Source organism: Gigantopelta aegis, chromosome 4 (assembly GCF_016097555.1).
Source record: "Gigantopelta aegis isolate Gae_Host chromosome 4, Gae_host_genome, whole genome shotgun sequence".
NCBI classification, from domain to species: Eukaryota; Metazoa; Mollusca; class Gastropoda; order Neomphalida; family Peltospiridae; genus Gigantopelta; species Gigantopelta aegis.
Window position 1 is genome coordinate 92,838,343 of NC_054702.1, and position 20,769 is coordinate 92,859,111.

Sequence of the window (20,769 nt, forward strand, 5' to 3'; positions counted from 1 at the left end):
GCTTAATTTTCACGTAGGTCGTTTCCTTATTTTTCAAACACATTTACAGCAACAATTGTTGAACTGCATAAATAAATATAGCATTTACACTTCCTTGAACATCAAATTACCTCTTATTTTTCAATTCTCCATTATTTGCTCCCATTTGAAACAAAAAAGCAAGTAGCTTCCTGCAAAGAATGTTTACCTTGGAACAGCGTCTGACGTCACATTCACTAACAGCCAGCGATGTAGATCTTCACTTGAGTGTATTTTCACACAAAAAGGTACATAATTTGTAATGTTGTGACACAACAGACTTTGAAATATAATCAAAGTATTTTATTTAAAATTTGGAAATACATAACATTTTGGCTGGTTATACCATTTCCAGGATGCTTTTGGTCACCTGCTATTATCCGACTTCCGATAGTAGTTTCTATACAATAATACTAATAGTTTCTATACCGCTTTAGGACTGAAACATATTATAAAAATATAACTAGAAAGGGGTTATATGGTTAAAAAAAATCAAGTTACTACGTTTTGATATCGTGGTTATTTGGCTCGGTTCGATAACGGTGTAACAGGTTCGCTGAAGCTCGCCTGCTATACCGTTATTTAAACCTCGCCAAATAACCCCGATATCAAAAGGTAGTAACCTAATGTTTTATATAATATATTGACACTTGATGTAAATAAGTTTCACATTCAAACAGTTCAAAAAGAGCATTACCGATATTGTATGTGGTGTGAAAAAGATCTTCTTTGTTGGCATTTTGAAAGTGTTATGCATTTTAGAGGGTCAGCAACACATGAACCATTCAACTGATTGGGTTTTGTTCGTTCCAACCAGTGCACCTCAAATGGACGCTTACCTGTCTGTGGGAAAGTTCATATAAAAGATCTCTTTCTGCATTAGAAAACATTTAGCGGGTTTCCTCTGATGACTAAGTGTCAGAATTACCATGTGTTTGACATCCAAAAGTCGATAATTAATTAATCAATGTGCTCCAGTGGTGTTGTTAAACAAAACAAACTTTACCTTAATATAACTAGAGAACATTTAAAATTTTTGTAGGTTGTTCTGTCACTCTAGCTTTTGAACTATTTCTTGACGAAGACAACGTTTTGAAGTATTGTTACAATATTACACGTGGCCATGTATGTGAATGTACTCAGCCACCAAGGAATAAACTGTGTCCAGAAGGCGAGGACCTACTTATGCTCAAGGTAATAAGATGGTTCTTCAATCTGAACTCCGGGATTTGCCAAACAAATTAGATGTGCTTTAGTTATAAACGAAGGTACAAATGTTTTCTGGTAGTGTTATACGTATGAAAGGGTTTTGCGATATGTTCTTAGAACCGAAATGCTATGAGACTTTGTGGCTTTCCTACGAAACTACTACAATGCATACTCCTTGCAATGATCAGTTTATATTTGTATTTAGTATTAGTATAAATTAGTAAAACAGAACCACATATTCGTGGGACAAAATTCAAAATCGTAGTAGTAACAATTGATAAGAAATAAATTTGGTCATAAACTCTAATATGTCTTTATTTTTCAGCGAAGCCTAGTGCTTTAAAACAAAAAGCCCACATACAGGACACTATAAGGGGTTTCTCTTCAAATTAGCTAGCTACGGATGGGTGGTCTTGTAAGCCTTTGAAGCAACCTTCACACTAACTAGAGACAACAAACATACAGCATTCGCTAATTTTAATTAGATTGGCTGCGATCGTTTCAGATGTAAATCAGCTGGTGCTAACGAAGCGTGATGTCGAATAGGTAAGTGTAAAAAACCAAAAGGTATAGAAATTCTAAGCCTGAATGTCTTTAGCATGCATCTTAAGGTCTCGACAAAGTATATTTGACAGTGAAATGCAACAAATATGATACTAGAAATGCATGTTATGGCATTTGAGCATCTTAGAAAACTAAAATTCATTAATTAGCAAAACAATCGATTACTAGTATATTAAGTTGAAATTGTTGCTAGACCACAAAATGACAGTCTGTAACACATTTGGATGAAGATACAATAAAGTGAAACATGAATCTGTGATGTCGAAATTGAAATATCTTCTAAACAATACTAGAGTTCGTGTCCATAGCCGTTACTTTTATAGAAGTTCGTGCGCTTTTTAATATAAGAAAAATGCAATACTTCGAATGTACGGGAATGAAACAATACAATCTACGTAAATGTCTGATTTCAATTTTATAAATATATAATTATCAAAAACGTCTCCAATAGTGAAAAATACGTTGTAGTGTTTAAAAAATCCCAATAGGTTCGGAAACTCGAAATAAGAGAAGAGTTAATAAAGATTATCGCATTGTTCGTCGGTTGAAAGTAATGTGTAGATAACCACTGTTAATCGAAACACATTCAAGGAAGGAAGGAAATGTTTTATTTATCGACGCACTCAACACATTTTATTTACGGTTATATAGCGTCAGACATATGGTTAAGGACCAGACAGGTATTGAGAGGAAACCCGCTGTCACCACATCATGGGTTACTCTTTTTCGATTAGCGACATAGGATCTTTTTGTATGCACCATCCCACAGATAGGGTAGTACATACCACGGCATTTGATATGCCACTCATGGTGTACTGGCTAGAACGAGAAATAGTCCAATGGGTTCACCGACGGGGATCGATCCCAGACCAACCGCGCATTGAGCGAACGCTTACCACTGGGCTATATCCCGCTCCCTCGTCGGATGAAAGTACTGTGTAGATAAACACTGTTAATCGAAACACATTAAAGTGGCAGTACAACTTATTTGAATCACTTTTATCACTCATTCGTTATCGGTTCAACGCAGTATTTAAAAACACATATATTAGTTACGCGCAGTATTAAAAAAGTGCATACTAAGTCTAAGGTTATTTTGGGTAAATTTCCACCCGAGGTGATTAGAATCGCACAATAAACGCAACCAGGCATGTCTAAATCACAAACTTATACCTTAATACAGGCCCGTACCCTGGGGGGGGGGGGGGGGGGGTGCAATGGGTGTGTACGCACTCCCCCCCCCCCCCCCCAATTACTAAAGGTCCACTTTTTTCTATTAAATTTGAATAACGGCCTGTAATAAAAGTATGTTACCTCGCAATCGATACATCTTACACAAAAATGGCAGACCCTTTTCATTTTTCGGACTAAAAACGAAAACCCATAGTCCCCGTTTCTTTTACAGTTTAAATTGCAATTATGTATACACCTCTTAAGCCTGATAAACTTCATTTTATCATTAGTGATATGACTTTAATTATTGCTATAATATTGTGATAGTTAAAGTACTATTGTCATAGTATTTTGAATTTTAAATCATTTCAGTTCGCCACCAGACACAATACCAGCATTTCCTGGAGAGAAAAAATGTCAGAAGATCTAACGTTAGTCATTACACGTTTGACTTTATTTATATAAATTTAGAAAAAGGAACAAACTCGGTGTGAGCACAAAACATGATTAAATGCCTGCGATTATATACTAAACCTACTATTGGTGTTCGAGAACACATTTCTAGTTCAGTATGGCGATTGCAGTTGCGCCCCTTTAGTTACAAAACGATATTGTTAGGCAAGCTGGTTTATGTTTAAGTGTGTGTGTGTGTGTGTGTGTGTGTGTGTGTGTGTTGGGGGATGGGAAGGGGGGGGTAGAGGGTCACCAATTTTAACAAGAGTACCGGTGAAGTACACGATAGGCCTGTCAAAAGTAGGTAGCTGTGACCTAGTTATAGTACGCAACACATCGCCCTCCGAAGTTATTCTTGCGTGCAAGGTTTGATGATCTTATATGAAATGATAAGGAAGATACGGGCGTGAATTTCTTTTAATGTACAGTAATGTGTGAAAAGTAGGTCGTGGTGACCTCGTTATGGTACGCAACGCACTACCATTCTAAGTTGCAGTTATATGCAAGACTTGATGATCCTATATGAATAGATAAGAAAGATATGCTCCGGAAACAAAACGTTTACGGACAGTGTCACGGGGATTCTATAATACCCGTAACTGAATAAAACACGATTGTCCAAATATCTCTCCTAACTGTATATCTATTAGATCTCTCTGTAACAGGCAGTTATACCCGCTGTGGCTCGTCTAGGTATGATCAGAGATACGATCTTATATAAAGTATATATATTATTATAGCACGTTTAGTTCACTAGAAAACACAACAAAACACAATACATTTTGGAATCTGTATTAACCTACGCTGACAAATGTACTGCCGCAGTAGTTGATTAATAACAACAATAATAACAACCCAGAACTGATCACTTAATTAGTTAATCTCTAGGTGTCTAGTTTACACAATATGCTAATCACTTCACCGTGACACAACACCCACACGGGTGATAATTGAGAAACGCTAACACACACACGTGTGATAATGGAGAAACGCTTCCAGAGGAACTTAATTAATAAAGGAATTACAGCTCTATTCCTAACTGGTTAATTTTTAATTAACCCTTACTACTCATTCAGTAACCTTGTAACACAGAATTAATACTGGTACCTATCACAATAAAGACAATAACCTACAGTTTACCTAGCTCCTCTAGGATGACTGGCTAAGCTATATATATATATATATATATATATCAGAACGGTGAGCCTACAGAATACTGCGTCAGATGACCGGCAGCACCGTCTAAATAATATTGGTATAATACAGTATTAAAATATTTAAAGTCACATCAATCACATCAAGGTTATACACAGAGCAGAAAATATATATTTACCAAAGTCTCGTCTGAACTAATATAGATCGTTCAGTGGACGGACAGCGATCCCCTGGAGCCTTCCTATCGTTCTCGTCGATATCTCTAAAATCCTAGCTATTTATTCAAAACTCTCAGAGACAGCGAATAGCGGCTGGGGGTACAAGGCGGTACCTCACGTATCATCTGATATTTCCACCTCTCCCAGAGTCGGTATGTTTTTCTCTGATCGTCAGACTGGCTGTCGCCATTCGCCAAATCACGGTTGTAAAAACCGCACTCGCAGAGGTATTACGTAACTACTGGCCACATGGCCTCCACAGCTGGACTAAGTGCATATTGGAATGCCCGATCGCGCGAACGTATTACGTAACAAATTGCCCATCTGGGCTAAGTGCATTTGGAACTGCACACGGCCTTCTAAAACAATTAATATCACCACAGGCGAAAAGAAGTTAAGAGCATGTACCGTCACAGACAGACTAGATGTTAATAGCATATTAACAAACTACATTATAACAATGTAATAGGTGGAATGAATAATTATATACTCCTCAAAATATACTAAGTAGTGAAATAAACGCATTGGTGTCTATGTATACCGTACACATACTTATAGGACTGCCTGAACCTTTTATTATTACAATTACTCTGTATTTAACACTCTGATGAAGTATTATTGTTCAGTATTTGTCGTTTCTATACGTCCTTCAGAACTAAGTTCAGAGTTAAAAATTAAAAAGTCAGTTTTACATACTCGGCAAATGTGCATCACGCTTACAATTCATCTATCTCTAATCGTTTAAAAAACAAATTATAATTGCATTTCTATGTAAACTGTCCTTTACTTATGGCATATCTAGCACTGGACTTTCATTCCTATTTCACAGTCTTATTATCGGACTCAACTGCCTACGTCAGTCGCAGTGTTTCTTTAGACATTGTGTAGCCATTTCTATCTGGTTGAGGAATACCTTAGACTGTCTGCTATGACTAATACTAATGAGATTTTGGCAGTTTTCTCTTTTGGTGTATATCTGCGGTTGAACGAAGGTTCGTATTTAATCCACTAGCATAAATAAATGAAGCATTCCTGATTTAGCACTAAATTTCTCACATGACAGTTTGCCGATGACATTTGTACCTGTACCCACCCCTACAGGAAGTATGTCGCGTACTCTCTTGCTTCTCAAATATATTATTATTAATTTCAGATGACCTTCCCAGCGCCCCAACAATGCCAATGTAGTTTCATTCTTTCCTATAACATTATCACACCCTGTGCTTTAAATAAATCTACAGAGTGAGCAAGAAGGGTTTCAACCAAGCCACACTTGATACAAGGAACTCTCACAAAGTCCTCAAGACATTGAAAGACATTTCTTTTAAATGAAAAAACTCTTCACCAACATATGGGGAAGAAGGTTCCATTTGTAACAAGCGAATATCAAAAACATGGAGGGGGGGGGGGGGGGTCGTCTGTATCTTGCCCATGAACGCAAGGGCACAGGGGACAACAATGTTTAGCTCAAAAATTCTCTCTGATACCGGTGCTGGGACTAGAACATATGGCACAGAATTATCTCCATGTATGTATATATGTCTGTTACCAAATGTTTGACATCCGATAGTTGATCATTAATAAATCAATGTGCTCTAGTGGTGTAAATAAAAAAAAACTAATCTAAATATCTATTTATCTATAAAATATAATATAATATAATATAATATAATATAATATAATATAAAAAAATATATATATAATATAATATAATATAATATAATCATGTACGTTATGACGGTTTGACTCACGTCTAACAATAAATGAATAACTAGATGCGAGTCTGTCGAATGTTTTAAATCAAAGAATTAAAATTACGACACATATAACACACATTAATACTTTATATTTGTATATCAATTAAACCGACCTTGGGAACATCACATCTGCTTATCTCTAAGTGCAACGCCATATTGAACATGCAACTACTTTCTAATCTACTATGGAGCATTTATATTCCAAACATTTGTGTTGTATAATGCTGGCCTTTGCTGCTTTAGGAGGTATTTTCAGTTATCTATATACATTTTTTTTTTGCAGTTGGCACCAATATTTTAAGTGTATGATAAAACGCGAGTGTTCTTGAAGACTAAATATACAATGTATTTGAATATTAATAGATAAGAAGGTAATCAAATGATCATTAATACCACGTCGCTTAATTAGTTAATCATATTTGTCAAATCCACTTCACTTTTTCAACCAATTTTTAACTTTCAAATACCTGTATTCTTGTCACTTTTGCATCCAAGCATTGTTTGCTGTTGAGGCCTGGTTCCACCGGAGTGTTTTACGCCGCGTTTTCACACGGTATGTACCGCTCCGGTCAACTATTTCCATCTTGGCGATTAACGCCAGAATTAGAGAAAGAAGAGAGGATCGGATCCCCAAGGAGTTCAATGCGTCAATATGTCCGATCGTCCCGCATTCAGCTCCCCTGTTATCAAATATCAACTAGTACAACATAAATTACTGACTATTTTTTATTTTAAGTTTTACTCCTTTATTCCTCAATCAAATCATCAAAAACAACAAATCGCCATCGTTGTGTACGTCATCATCACCGTCATCATCATCAATTAGTATCATCATCATCATCAATTATCATCATTACCATCATCATCATCAATTAATATCATCATCATCATCATCATCGTCGTCGTCGTCGTCGTCATCATCAATTATCATTATCATTGTCGTCATAATCATCATCACAATCATCATAATCTAAAACTTTCGTCTGCGATCATTTGCCTCTCATCAATGTAGGTTAAAAGTTATCTTTGGCTTAACATCTCGATTAAAATATGGCCCGAGAGATCGTGTCCCGATTAAGAAGGATTTTCTCTGCGCGATGACAAATGCGTATGAGATTACTGGTATGGTGAATTACATCTCTTACAAAAAAGAAAGAAGTGTTTTATTTAACGACGCACTCAACACATTTTATTTACGGTTATATGGCGTCAGACATATGGTTAAGGACCACACAGATTTTTTTAGAGGAAACCCGCTGTCGCCACATAGGCTACTCTTTTACGACAGGCAGCAAGGGATCTTTTATTTGCGCTTCCCACAGGCAGGATAGCACAAACCATGGCCTTTGTTGAACCAGTTATGGATCACTGGTCGGTGCAAGTGGTTTACACCTACCCACTGAGCCTTGCGGAGCACTTACTCAGGGTTTGGAGTCGGTATCTGGATTAAAAATCCTATGCCTCAACTGGGATCCGAACCCAGTACCTACCAGCCTGTAGACCGATGGCCTAACCACTACGCCACCGAGGCCGGTCTATCTCTTACAAATGCAGTGGACTACTGTGTGATATAATAATGGGGCACACTCAATGGGGGTCAACTAGGTACAACCAAAATACATTTCGCTACGAAGACCAGTATAGGTGCTGCTGTGACAAAATGGTACACCGCATGACCAATATTTCAAAAAGCTATTAGAATTCGTAAAGTATTATAGACATTTGAATTATCTATGTTTCCATACGTAGTAGATTCTCAACAAAGTCTAAATGTTACGTACTGTAAGATATTGATCATGCAGTGTACAATTTGATCGTAGCCCTTTCGTTTTACCATGCTAGTCCCACGTGACACGGGGCAGGACGTATCCCAGTGGTAAAGCGCTCGCTCGATGCGCGGTCGGTCTGGGATCGATCCCCGTCGATGGGCCCATTGGGTTATTTCTCGCTCCAGCCAGTGCAACACGACTGGTTTATCAAAGGCCGTGGTATCTGTTATCCTGCTTATAAAGATCTCTTGCTGCTAATCAAAAACGAGTAGCCCCTAAAGTGTCTACAGCGGGTTTCCTCTTTCAATATATGTGTGGTCCTTAACCAAATGTCCGACTCCATACAACCGTAAATAAAATGTGTTGAGTGTGTCATTAAATAAAATATTTCCTTCCTTCCCACATGACACTGATCAAGAGGCTTCTGGAAGAAGCTAATCATCACGAATTTGATATCGTTGAAATACTTCTGTACATAACGCAAGAATAGCCATTATGATTATTTAGACACCGCATATGATGATCTTAAAGCCGCACACCCTAGTTCCATCCAGCGAAAATAAATTATAATTTGGTTAATCTACAAACCTGTAACACACTTAGATCACGTTTTTATCAAATGGAGTGAAAAAGAAGGTTTTATATCGATAAATACCATGGGAATCCCCATGTCCCAATTGCCTGAAATAATTTTGAAAGTTTGTATTCTGATGTCACCGGTAGATGTCGCTCGAAGCACAACAATGCATACGTCACGACAAATTTCACAGACTTGGGGTGCGTTCTTTTCACCTCTCCTGGACATGTTCCAACTGTTCTGTCCTGGTTGTATCCCCTCTCCAGATATCGTAGGACTTAGCAAAAGTATTGGTTTTAAAGGTTTGCAACGTTTTGTATTGAGATACTTACTTGTCTGAACTTTATTGTTAATGAAAATGTTCACGAACTGTGAAGAAAAATCTCACAAATGAACAACAAGCAAACGACAACAAATCGGATGTTGATTACGCGAACCGTGCACGAGAAAACAAACCGAACCAAAATGATAACGGTCACGTGGTATACCAACGTCTGTGACATTGAAATGGAAATATCCCGTCTAAAAATAGATTAGACCTTGTCTGCTCAACGGTTTTTTCTCAAACGTGCGTCCGTTTTTCAGAAATACGAAAAATACATTTTGTGGTATTACAAACACCAGGATTACCAGGATTACCAAAAAAAACACTTCAGGTGAATGGAAATGTATATTCTAAATAATAAACGGTAAGTAAAGTGCAATTTTATTTGTGAAAAATGGGTTTAATAGCGAAAAACAACGCCGTAATGGTTAACAACTAGCCGTAACTAGGGTGTGTCCCTTTAAGGGCTGTACTGCATTATCGGAAGTGGGGACCTCTATGCCTCAAGGTGAAAGACCCATTTTAAAGTTGATGTGTACCTTCGAACCATAGAAGGCCACAACGCATAGACCTCATCAAGGAGCTCCATGCGGCGTAACAATGCATTCCTATGGTTTTGGGTTATTAGTTTTATAAATATTATTTGCTATTTTAAAGTTACAGTCTCTGGTTATCATATTATAACATCATGTACAAATATGAAACACAAGCTCAAATGCACTTTTAAAAAAGTCGTGTGTGTTCGCTATGAACGGAGATCGTCAAAAGTATACGCTCAATTTGTCGCCTGTATCGCCATTGCTCGGCAACGCACAAACGACAGCCTGTTGTCAATTTCAGTTAACACGTGCGTTTGCGGATTTCAAATTGTAGGGTTGGTCTCAAAAGATGAAATGAAAAATCTTGTGCTGTACGAAGAACGTTCGGTTGAGGATACTGTACTATAGAGTCTTTCGTTAAAACCGGTTTGATCCTGACAACGTATTATCGACAATCGTACCTTCCTATTTCAGAATTAATATTTTGCAAAGTGTTAGTAGAACTTTCAAAGTTTAGTTTGTATACTATTAACACATTGATCATGTATATATATTTTTTAATAAAATATACTAACGTAGACAATGAACGTTTTCATTTCTTAATTTTACGAGTGTTAAAATCGACAAATTCAAATAAATATTCTTTTGTTTGGAAAGGGTAAACTTAGTTTGTTTTGTTTAACGACATCAGTGTTAGAGCATATTGATTTCAGAGGAAACGGGTGCATGTGCAGAGGGAGGGTATTGGAGTGGGGATCGAAACCTTTGCCTGCCCAAGCTAAAAAAATATATATATACATGTATATATTTTCTGGGGGAGCATGGCCCCATATAAACTTCGCTCAACACAGTCTTTAACCCCAACCCCGCTGAAATCCATGCACATGCGCCTTGGAAACCCGCTACATTTTGTTTAGCAAGGGATCGTTTATATGTACCATCCCACAGACAGGATATTACATATCATTGCCTTTTATATACCGGTCATGGCGCACTGGCTGGAACGAGCCCGCCGATGGGGATCGATCCTAGACTGACCGCGCATTTCCAAAAAACACCTTTTTAGGTCTACGTAATGAACAGAAATAACATATAGTCTTCATAATGTTACGTAAATCGAACACAACACCCTCTTCCTCTACCCCTTGAGCGTTTCGTAATTATAAAAAAAAAAACCTTACATGTAACGCGTATGCCAACCGCTGGTCACTACTAAAATGTCAAGGCAAATCCCCACTCACCGACCCCTGGAAAGGTGTTGTACCATACATCTATGGATATAAATATGTTTTGGAGACATGAGACGACCCCTCAATTAAGAGAAGCTCAGCGCCTGCGCAAATCAAGTAAAGTCACAGTTCTACTGGCGACCCGCTAAATGAAGAAAACAAAGCTGGTTATTGGTTTGTAGCTGACCTAGATAATGTAGATAAGCGAGCATTGCGAAACTATAGCGATGTGGTGGACCTTTCATGTACCAAACAGATATGGATCATCCATTCTAAACGCTTTAATAATAAAAAAATATTCCAGGGACTGCAGCTTTAACCAATATTTTTATTAAAAAAAGATAAAATAGTAGTTAAATTAGCAGTCACGTAATTTATTGACAAGTTGGAGAATGCACTCGGAAGTGTAGATTCATGAAAAATCTACACCCTCTCGTACATCCTGCATTACGGAATCCCACTGGCTGAACCGAAAAGGTACGTCGCGTAAAACGCTCCGGAAAGATCATTTTCGCAAATTCATACCCATTTTCTTGCGGGTAGATGCTAGGTGCCATTGTTGGGGGGGGGGGGGGGGGGGGGGGGGGGGGGGGGTACTTATATGGTGTATTGAGAGGCTGCTTATCAGTTTTATTAGTAAACGTTAACGTTGTCAGTAATAGTAATTGATTTGGTATATTGGAACCTTCAAGTTCAGGTGTGGCATTTGCATTTGCGCCCCTTTAGTTGCAAGACGTGTTTCATAATATAGACTTGATGCGGCGCGTGCGCCTGATGCGTCTGTGGCTTGCGTTTAGGGCACATTCACACTAACTGCGCCCTCATAGCTGCATGTTTTTTTGTAGACGCACGCATCGCGCGCATTCAGTTTAAATTATGTATTTCGAATTTTTTTTTTGATTTTTTTTTTTTAGCCAGATATCACGCAGCATCCAGTCTTTATGTTCATGTTAACAAAACCAAAATGGAGTGGTTTTCAGTTCAAACGAAAGAAATAGTTAAAATTAGGAAATCGAGATGTGGAAGTGCGTTTTACATCATCGCCCATACACACTATAACGGATTTTGTTGTTGTTGTTGGTGTTGTTTTTTTTTTTTTTTTTGTTTGTTTGTTTGTTGTTGTTGTTTTTTTTGTTTTTTTTGGGGGGGGGGTTGGGGGGGGGGGGGGGGGGGGATCATCGTGACACATGCCAAAACTGGTGCTTGTATTACAAAGTGATTTTTATTTCACTTATCTGTCCCACTACTAACGAACTTAGCACAAATATTTAACGGATCTGCCGAAATATTTCGATATTTTGTTACTAAAAATATGTCCAAATGACTAGATCGGTTTGTTTCATATTGTCAATTCATTTAGTTATTTTATACTAGACATTTTACGGTGTTCTTAACAAATCATATGAAGTTTGCTTTTATTATTATTATTATTATTATTATTATTTTAAAGATTTATTGTCCCCAGATCATAGGCAGTGAATAGGTTGGTCTTACAACATATACACCTCACAGCAAAGAGATCTATAATGTATATACTTAATTAATTACATTAATACGGTATAGTCTCATGTATAATATATGGTGATGATGATGGTGATGACGTATATCAAAGTATATGTGTGTCTGAGAGAAAATAGGAGGAAAAGAAAAAAAGAGATAGGAGCATAATAAGTGATTTGTGAATAATAAGCCAGGTATATTTTTAGTTTTACAATATTCCATTAGGTCGTAAATAATTATTGTTATTTAATCTATAAATCTTCCTTTTAAAAAAGCTTGTTTGTGACTCGTTTATTAATGTTGGTTATAAAGTTTTTATTCATTTGGTTATTACTCCAGATGTTATTTTATAATCGACATTTAACAGTGTTATGGGCCTCCAATTTTCAATATATCGCCTATCTTTACCATCTTTAGGGATGCAGGATATTATGCCCTATCTTTGAAAATCTGATAATTTCCCAGAAATATAAACATGGTTGATTGAACTACAAACATAAATACCAATTTCTCTCCAGAAGAAGATTTTTTCTATTTTGCATGTTTTTAAATACTTCGGTACACTCTTCCAAAGTTATGGGACCTTCAGTACCAAATTGTTTCTCATCTGACAATATATTTTCAGTCTGCGTAAAGTTATCAAAATGTGTATTATCATTATTAGTTTAGAGATTTTTGAGAAAAAAAAATAACTTGTCTTTAGAATTTCACTATTTTCTGTTTGCAGAACATTATTAACATCAAATATTTCAGATACGTTTTTGTTAATGTTTCGTTTTTCTAAATTAACAAAATACTGTAAACTGTTTTCACCTTCTTCATAGTATTTCGCTTTACTTCTAAAAAAAAGTATCCCTTTTATTTTTTCATTACGTATTTTTTCAAGTTCTATCTTTTTGTGTTGTAATGTTTCAAGCTCTTCGTTATTAAGGATATGTGATGTTGCTTCTAGTTTTCGAATGTCTTTTTCCAGACTGGTTTCCTGTTTTATTGTTTCTCTTTTACATTTGATACAATATATAATAGTTTCACATCGAATTTTAATTTTTAAAGTTCAAACATAAGCTGGTCATTTATAGAAAATGACTGCTCATTGTTGATAGGAATTGAATATTCATCAATGGTTTCCAAAATAATATCTTTAAAGTTACATTCTCTGGTTATCATATTGTAAAATCACGTACAAATATGAAATACAAGCTCAAATGCATTTTTAAAAAACTCGTGTGTGTTCGCTATGAACGGAGATCGTCAAACGTATACGCTTGATTCATCGCTTGTGCCGCCATAGCTCGGCAAAGCACAAACAACAGCCTGTTGTCAGTTTCAGTTATCACGTGCGTTTGCCGATTTCAAATTGTTGGGTTCGTCTCAAAAAATTAAAAGTCAAATCTTGCGCTGTACGAAGAACATTCGGTTGGGGATACGGTACTAGAGTCTTTTGTTAAAACCGGTTTGATCTTGACAACGTATTATCGACAATCGTACCTTCCTATTTCAGAATTAATATTTTATAGCGTGTTAGTAGAACTTTCAAAGTTTAGTTTGTATACTAGTAACACATTAATCATGTATATATTTTTAAAATAAAATATACTAAAGTAGACAATGAACGTTTTCATTTCTTAATTTTACGTGTTAAAATCGACAAATTCAAATAAATATTCTTTCGTTTGGAAAGGGTAAAGTTGGGGGGGGGGGGGTGTTTAACGACATCAAAGTTAGAGCATATTGATTTAATAATCATCCGACGCCATACAATCGTAAATAAAATGTGTTGAGTGCGTCGTTAAATAAAACATATCCTATCCTTCCTTCTCTCTGCTGTTGGATGTCTAACGTTTGGTAATTTTGACATATAATCTTAGAGAGGAATCGGGTGCATGTGCAGGGGGAGGGTATTGGAGGTCGAAACCCTTCCTTGCCCAAGCTTAAAAAAAATTGAAATGTATTTTCTGGAGGAGCATAGCCCCATATAAACTTCGCTCAACACAGTCTATAAATCCAACCCCGCTGAAATCCCTGTACATGCGCCTTGGAAACCCGCTACATTTTAGCAAGGGATCATTTATATGTACCATCCCACAGACAGGATATCATATGCTATGGTCTTTTATATACCCGCCGATGGGGATCGATCCTAGACTGACCGCGCATTTCCAAAAAACACCTTTTTAGGTCTAAGTAATGAATAAAAATAACATATAGTCTTGAAAAATGTTACGTAAATCGAACACAGTACCCTCTTCCTCTACCCCTAGAGCGTTACGTAATTAGTAACACCCCCTTACGTGTAACGCGTATGCCAACAGCTGGCCACTGTCAAAATTTCAAGGCAAATCCACCACCCACCGACCCCTGGAAAGGCGTTGTACCATACCTCTATGGATATAAATATGTTTTGGAGATATGAGACGACCCCTCAATCAAGACAGTTAAATTTGTTCTAAAATTGCGAAATCTCAAGTGATCTTTTAGTGGGGAATTCCACGCTTGTGATAAGCCAATGAAAACCGATATCGGTAGGAGCCCGTCAAAAGTGTCCCACTTTCAAAATACTGGCTTTGTTTTTGACCTGGATAAGCCAGCGTAGTGAAACCAATGCGGAGTGCGGCGTCATATATGCACCAAACGTAATTGGATTTTCTGTTCTATATGCTTAAATAATACAATATTCCGGATACTGCCGCTTTAACCATCTGTACATAATGTTCATCATGCAAAAGATTAGCACAAATATCTAACGGATCTGCTTGTCCGTTCTAGCCGAAATATTTCGATATTTTGTTAACCAAACTATGTCAAAATGAATAGATCGGTTTGTTTCATATTTACTGAATTATTTTATACTAGACATATTCTTCGGTGTATTCTTAACAAATGGTTTAAAGTTTACTTTTATTTTTTAATGTTTAACTTCCATTGCATTGAAAGTTTTTCTATAGTTTATTTTCATTTGGTTGAAAATGGAATTTTATGATCAAAAACAATCTTCACATAACATCTGCAATACGGCTAAAGAAAATATATATGATGCTGGTCTCTGGTCAGCACGCTCGTTGATTTTGCCCAAACCATTTGAACTTCACTCAGAAAGAAAGAAATGTTTTATTTAACGACGCACTCAACACATTTTATTTACGGTTATATGGCGTCAGACATATGGTTAAGGACCACACAGATTTTGAGAGGAAACCCGCTGTCGCCATTACATGGGCTACTCTTCCGATTGGCAGCAAGGGATCTTTTATTTGCGCTTCCCACAGGCAGGATAGCACAAACCATGGCCTTTGTTGAACCAGTTATGGATCACTGGTCGGTGCAAGTGGTTTACACCTACCCATTGAGCCTTGCGGAGCACTCACTCAGGGTTTGGAGTCGGTATCTGGATTAAAAATCCCATGCCTCGACTGGGTTCCGAACCCAGTACCTACCAGCCTGTAGACCGATGGCCTGCCACGACGCCACGGAGGCCGGTAACTTCACTCAGATGCCAGCTAGCAAGGACTTGGGGTAGTGTTGTATCAGGAACAGGATGGCAGACTGCGGGTGGTTGATTATGCAAGTCGATGTTTGAGTCGTTCTGAGAAAAACTTATTTAGCTCATAAGCAAGAGTTGTGTTTGAAAAAGGCTTTCTCAGAAAGAAAAAAATTGATTATTTCTGTATCGGCAGCACTTTGTAGTCATGACCGACAATAATCCACTTACTTTTGTTTTGACAGGTGCTCGACTTAATGCCACAGTTCGTTGGCCAAATATAACTTTACTGTAAACTACGGACCAAAAGTTAAAGTTTGTTTTGTTCGACTAGAGCACAATAATTTATTAATCATCGGCTATTGGATGTCAAACATGTGGTAAGTTTAACATATAATCTAAGAATGGAAACGTGCTACATTTTTTCATTAGTAGCCAGAGATCTTTTATATAGACCATCCCACAGACAAGATAGTACATACCACGGTCTTTGATATATCAGTTGTTGTGCACTGGCTGGAACGAGAAATAACTCAATGAGCCCACTGACGGGGATCGATCCTAGACCAAGTACAGACAAGGGCAGATATTTCAGGTTACAACACTAGCTAGTCGCACAAGGTTTTGAGACATAGAGTCGAAGCGTGCCGGTGAGAATATCGAAGAGGAGTTTCGGCTAGTATTGGAGTCGGAGGACAGTGACATTAGTGAAGAGGAGCTTCTGCTGGTCCCTGTTTCTTCCATGGTAACAGACATAGTTGAATGGTCGCTTGATGTTGAGATCGGTAGACGCTGATTTCCATTAAGTGAACAAAGTGAGGACGATTCAGTGGATGCTGCTCATGAGGTAGAGCAGATCGCTGAAGTTGAGGATTTATCATCTCCAGAAGCGCCAACACTTCTGAGGTTTTGGATACTCTTCCAGAAGAGGCTACAGATGATGTTGATGAACCAGTAGATCCACCAAGCGCATCACCAACTCCAAGAAGATCGTGTCACGTGCGAACGAGGCATACATGGATGTGTCGTGATGAGTGCGTGGTGTCGGCTACTGCACAGCCGGATTGGATTGTGAGATCCAACGTTGTGATATCGCTTATCTCAGATGATATTTTAACGAATGACTGCACAGTTCGTGATGCATTGCATAACTATATTTTTGGTAAATGATGGGGGAAGTATGTAGTACATGCGGTGTTAGCATTTATCAATACGTTTTAAGTGCAAATAATTTATTTTAAGAAACTAATGTTTGTACAAAAGGATGCATAATAGCTAAACGACAACATATGTTTTAAGTAAATTAAGTAAGCTGTTCTTGTATTTATGTACCTATTGTATTTCAGTTTCAGTCATATGGACTGAGTTCAGATTTCCAAAGCTATTATTCTATACAGTAAAATAAACAACAGTGTGATATGTTCAACTATTGTCTTATTATGGTCTTTATATTGGCTTATAACACCTTTCATGACTTCACCACTAACTGCACGTTTGCATGCATTCCTTTTACGCCACTGACAGACTACGCATTTGTAAAATCCACAGGGGAATTTTCGGTGTCATTTTCTACATTCGTTGTCTTCGCACTGAATAAGAATTATTATCCCTATAGCCCGAGTTCTGGTTCTGTGTTACTCTAGAAATGACTCCTACAATACCGTATGATTTTTTTGTTTTGTTTTTATATGTGATATAAATAACTAAACATTACTCGAAATTGTACATGCCGTCTAAACATAGCCGCGTTCAGGATCATTAGATTTCTGTCTTATCACGTTGTAACAAATCTCATTAAAAAAAATCTGCGAACCCACAAAACCTGGCACGTTACCTGTCGGCAGCTAGATGGGGCTGTCATAGACAAATGGGATGCATACAGATAGCACACTTGTCGGCAACATCCGCTGGCACACCCTTTTGAAATAAATTATGCAAGTAAACTAGATTGCAATTTAATTTTATGGGCATATAGTTCAAGGTATAATGTTATAAGCATGAATTAGTAAATAGTTTTGGTGAGAAGCCGCTACTATGCAACTTTGAGACTGTACCTTTAAATTCGACGATACGAAATACCGCTCACACGTACTGCAACCGGGATGCACATGTTAGCAGTCTAACCTTTAAACGTTTGTTCAGAGTGAGAGATAAAGAATGACAAAACGAAAAGTGCAGAGATCCGTGTGCTTTTTGTGATGTGATTTTATTTTATTTTGTAGATTACGTCTTCTCTGAAACCTGTGTAGAATATCACGACTGCGTCATCACTTCGTGTGTAGACCACCTGTTTCCGGTTTGCGAAAGTGGGGTGTGCTCTTGCCGGTCAGTGGTCAAGTGTCCAAATTCTGGTATGCTTTGTAGTTCATATCTACATTAAGATCCAATTTTAAAAAAGTCGACGATAGAAAAACGTTAATATGTGGGGGCCTATTTAAACGTAAGCCGGTGGGTTTCCACATCTCTGAAGATTGTACATTGGTTTTCACAGTGTAAACCGGCCTCGGTGACGTCGTGGTTAGGCCATCGGTCTACAGGCTGGTAGGTACTGTGTTCGGATCCCAGTCGAGGCATGGGATTTTTAATCCAGATACCGACTCCAAACCCTGAGTGAGTGCTCTGCAAGGCTCAATGGGTAGGTGTAAACCACTTGCACCGACCAGTGATCCATAACTGGTTCAACAAAGGCCATGGTTTGTGCTATCCTGCCTGTGGGAAGCGCGACTGCTGCTAATCGGAAAGAGTAGCCCATGTAGTGGCGACAGCGGGTTTGCTCTCAAAATCTGTGTGGTCCTTAACCATATGTCTGACGCCATATAACCGTAAATAAAATGTGTTGAGTGCGTCGTTAAATAAAACATTTCTTTCTTTCATAGTGTAAGTGCATATGTATCAAAATAGTGTACGATAATATCCTAGACTGTTAAAACTATTTTCTTTGTTATTATTTTATATCCTTCGGCGCATAGAGCTCCATAAAGCCATCTATTTAGTTTATGTGTAGGAATGTCTCTGATGATGTAGGAGATATAGCGACGACGACACCACTCTAACGACGTAATTTCTCATCCGATTTTTATGAAACTTCACATATGTAAGAAGCGTTCGCTTTTCGCCTCTGCATCAAAGATCAAGGTTACACTTTTGCTGTTTTATGCTAGGAGCCATACATCAATTATCAAGGAACATAACATCTGGCCATTTGTGTACCCTTCCTCTAAGTAACATGTCGTGACGCTAAGACTACACTGTCTCTAAAATTAGGCTGCTAGTACATAACGATCTACATTCCACCCCAAACACCCTCCCCTGCCCCATCTCTCTTCGACTGCCATCATCATGACACAGTTGACCATCATTGTGTTTTCCCTTTTCTTTTTTTTTCTTTGGTATTAAAAAAAACATAAACATAAAAAAGAACATCTGTAATATTAGAAAACAAATAACAAAGAACATCTGTAATATTAAAAAACAAATAACATGACTAACTGTAACTATGTTATGAATAAACATGATATTTGGTGATATTGGGAAAAGGTGACACATCTATATTGACCCTAATGTTGACATGTTCTTCTAATCGGGAACCAATACGCACATATACAACCAGTAACAAATGCATGGTCTCCATGACATATGTCGTTGGTATTTCAGGGGCTGTGTGTGCATTTCGTCACGAATGTCTGAGTTTTGCCAGAGACTGTTCGTGCGACACTCATCAGATCCATTGCATAGACCAACACTGTCACTGTGGCTTTAACATCACTGTCTTCTGGTGAAGAGACAATTAAAATATGTTTAAACTGTAACGATTGGTTTTTTCTTTTACTTTATTTAGGTAGCATGACTTTGTGGAAAGTGATCATGGAGGTGAGGGGGAGGAGAGTTAAGATTATGGACTTATATGAAACTAACTTAGCATTATGTGGAAATGTATTAATAATAATTCAGCCAAATATTTGTGGGATTCATGGATTACAAATGAATAAAAATCGAACATATATATATTGATAAACTGCTAAAGTCTCACAAATATTAATTTTAGTTTTATACTGAAAGCAGTATTGTTTTACTGTTGTATTGTTTTAATATAAAATCCGACACTGGATTTAATTGAGGCATCATTTGTTGGTGATTATTTGGGAATATTTTGTCATGAGTTTTCTTTTATTTAAGCACATTTACCTAATTGCTGAACGTTTTTGGCTAAGTATATTATATATATATATATATATTTAAGAATTGACCGCAATTAATTTTTGGTTCATGCAAGTATCAATCGAAAAAACGATGTGCACACTGTATGATCCTGCGTAGTGGGTCATACAAAAGTGTGCACATCGTCTTTTCGGTTCATACTTGCATGAACCAAAAAATAATTGCTGTCAAATCTTATAATTAAATTTATATGCAACAGCTGTAGAACATCGCTTACAAGTAAGTTACAGGCGTGAAGTTTCCTACCAGATTGCTTTGGCCATCGACGGAGTCTCATTTCATGATTAGCGAAGGGTTTTTTGTTTTGTTTTAAATCAATGCGTATAGATTTACATGTCTACTCTGCTATAGCATTTGCCATTAATTTATCGTATGTCTTTGCTATAGCTTTTGTAGCTTTCACGTGTGTTTTCTTCAAAATATCTAAATATGGTTGCCTGAATAATCCGGCTTGTTGCACAAAAGTAGTACGAGTCGGGGGGGGGGGGGGGGGGGGGGGTAGGCGTGGCTTAATTTTGTTCAGTTCATCAAAATATGAACGAAAAAAGTAAGCACCTCTAGACCAATCAGATTGCCGTAAAGTGTAT

General features: G+C 37.4%; 1 long non-coding RNA gene across 1 annotated transcript; it reads left to right on the top strand.

The window, feature by feature from the left end:
- Positions 1-1,585: 1,585 nt before the first annotated feature.
- LOC121370906 lies at positions 1,586-19,773 on the top strand. The gene is made up of 4 exons (XR_005957745.1): positions 1,586-1,773; positions 3,337-3,395; positions 18,187-18,315; positions 19,619-19,773. It is a non-coding gene; the product is annotated as an uncharacterized LOC121370906 (long non-coding RNA).
- Positions 19,774-20,769: the final 996 nt, after the last annotated feature.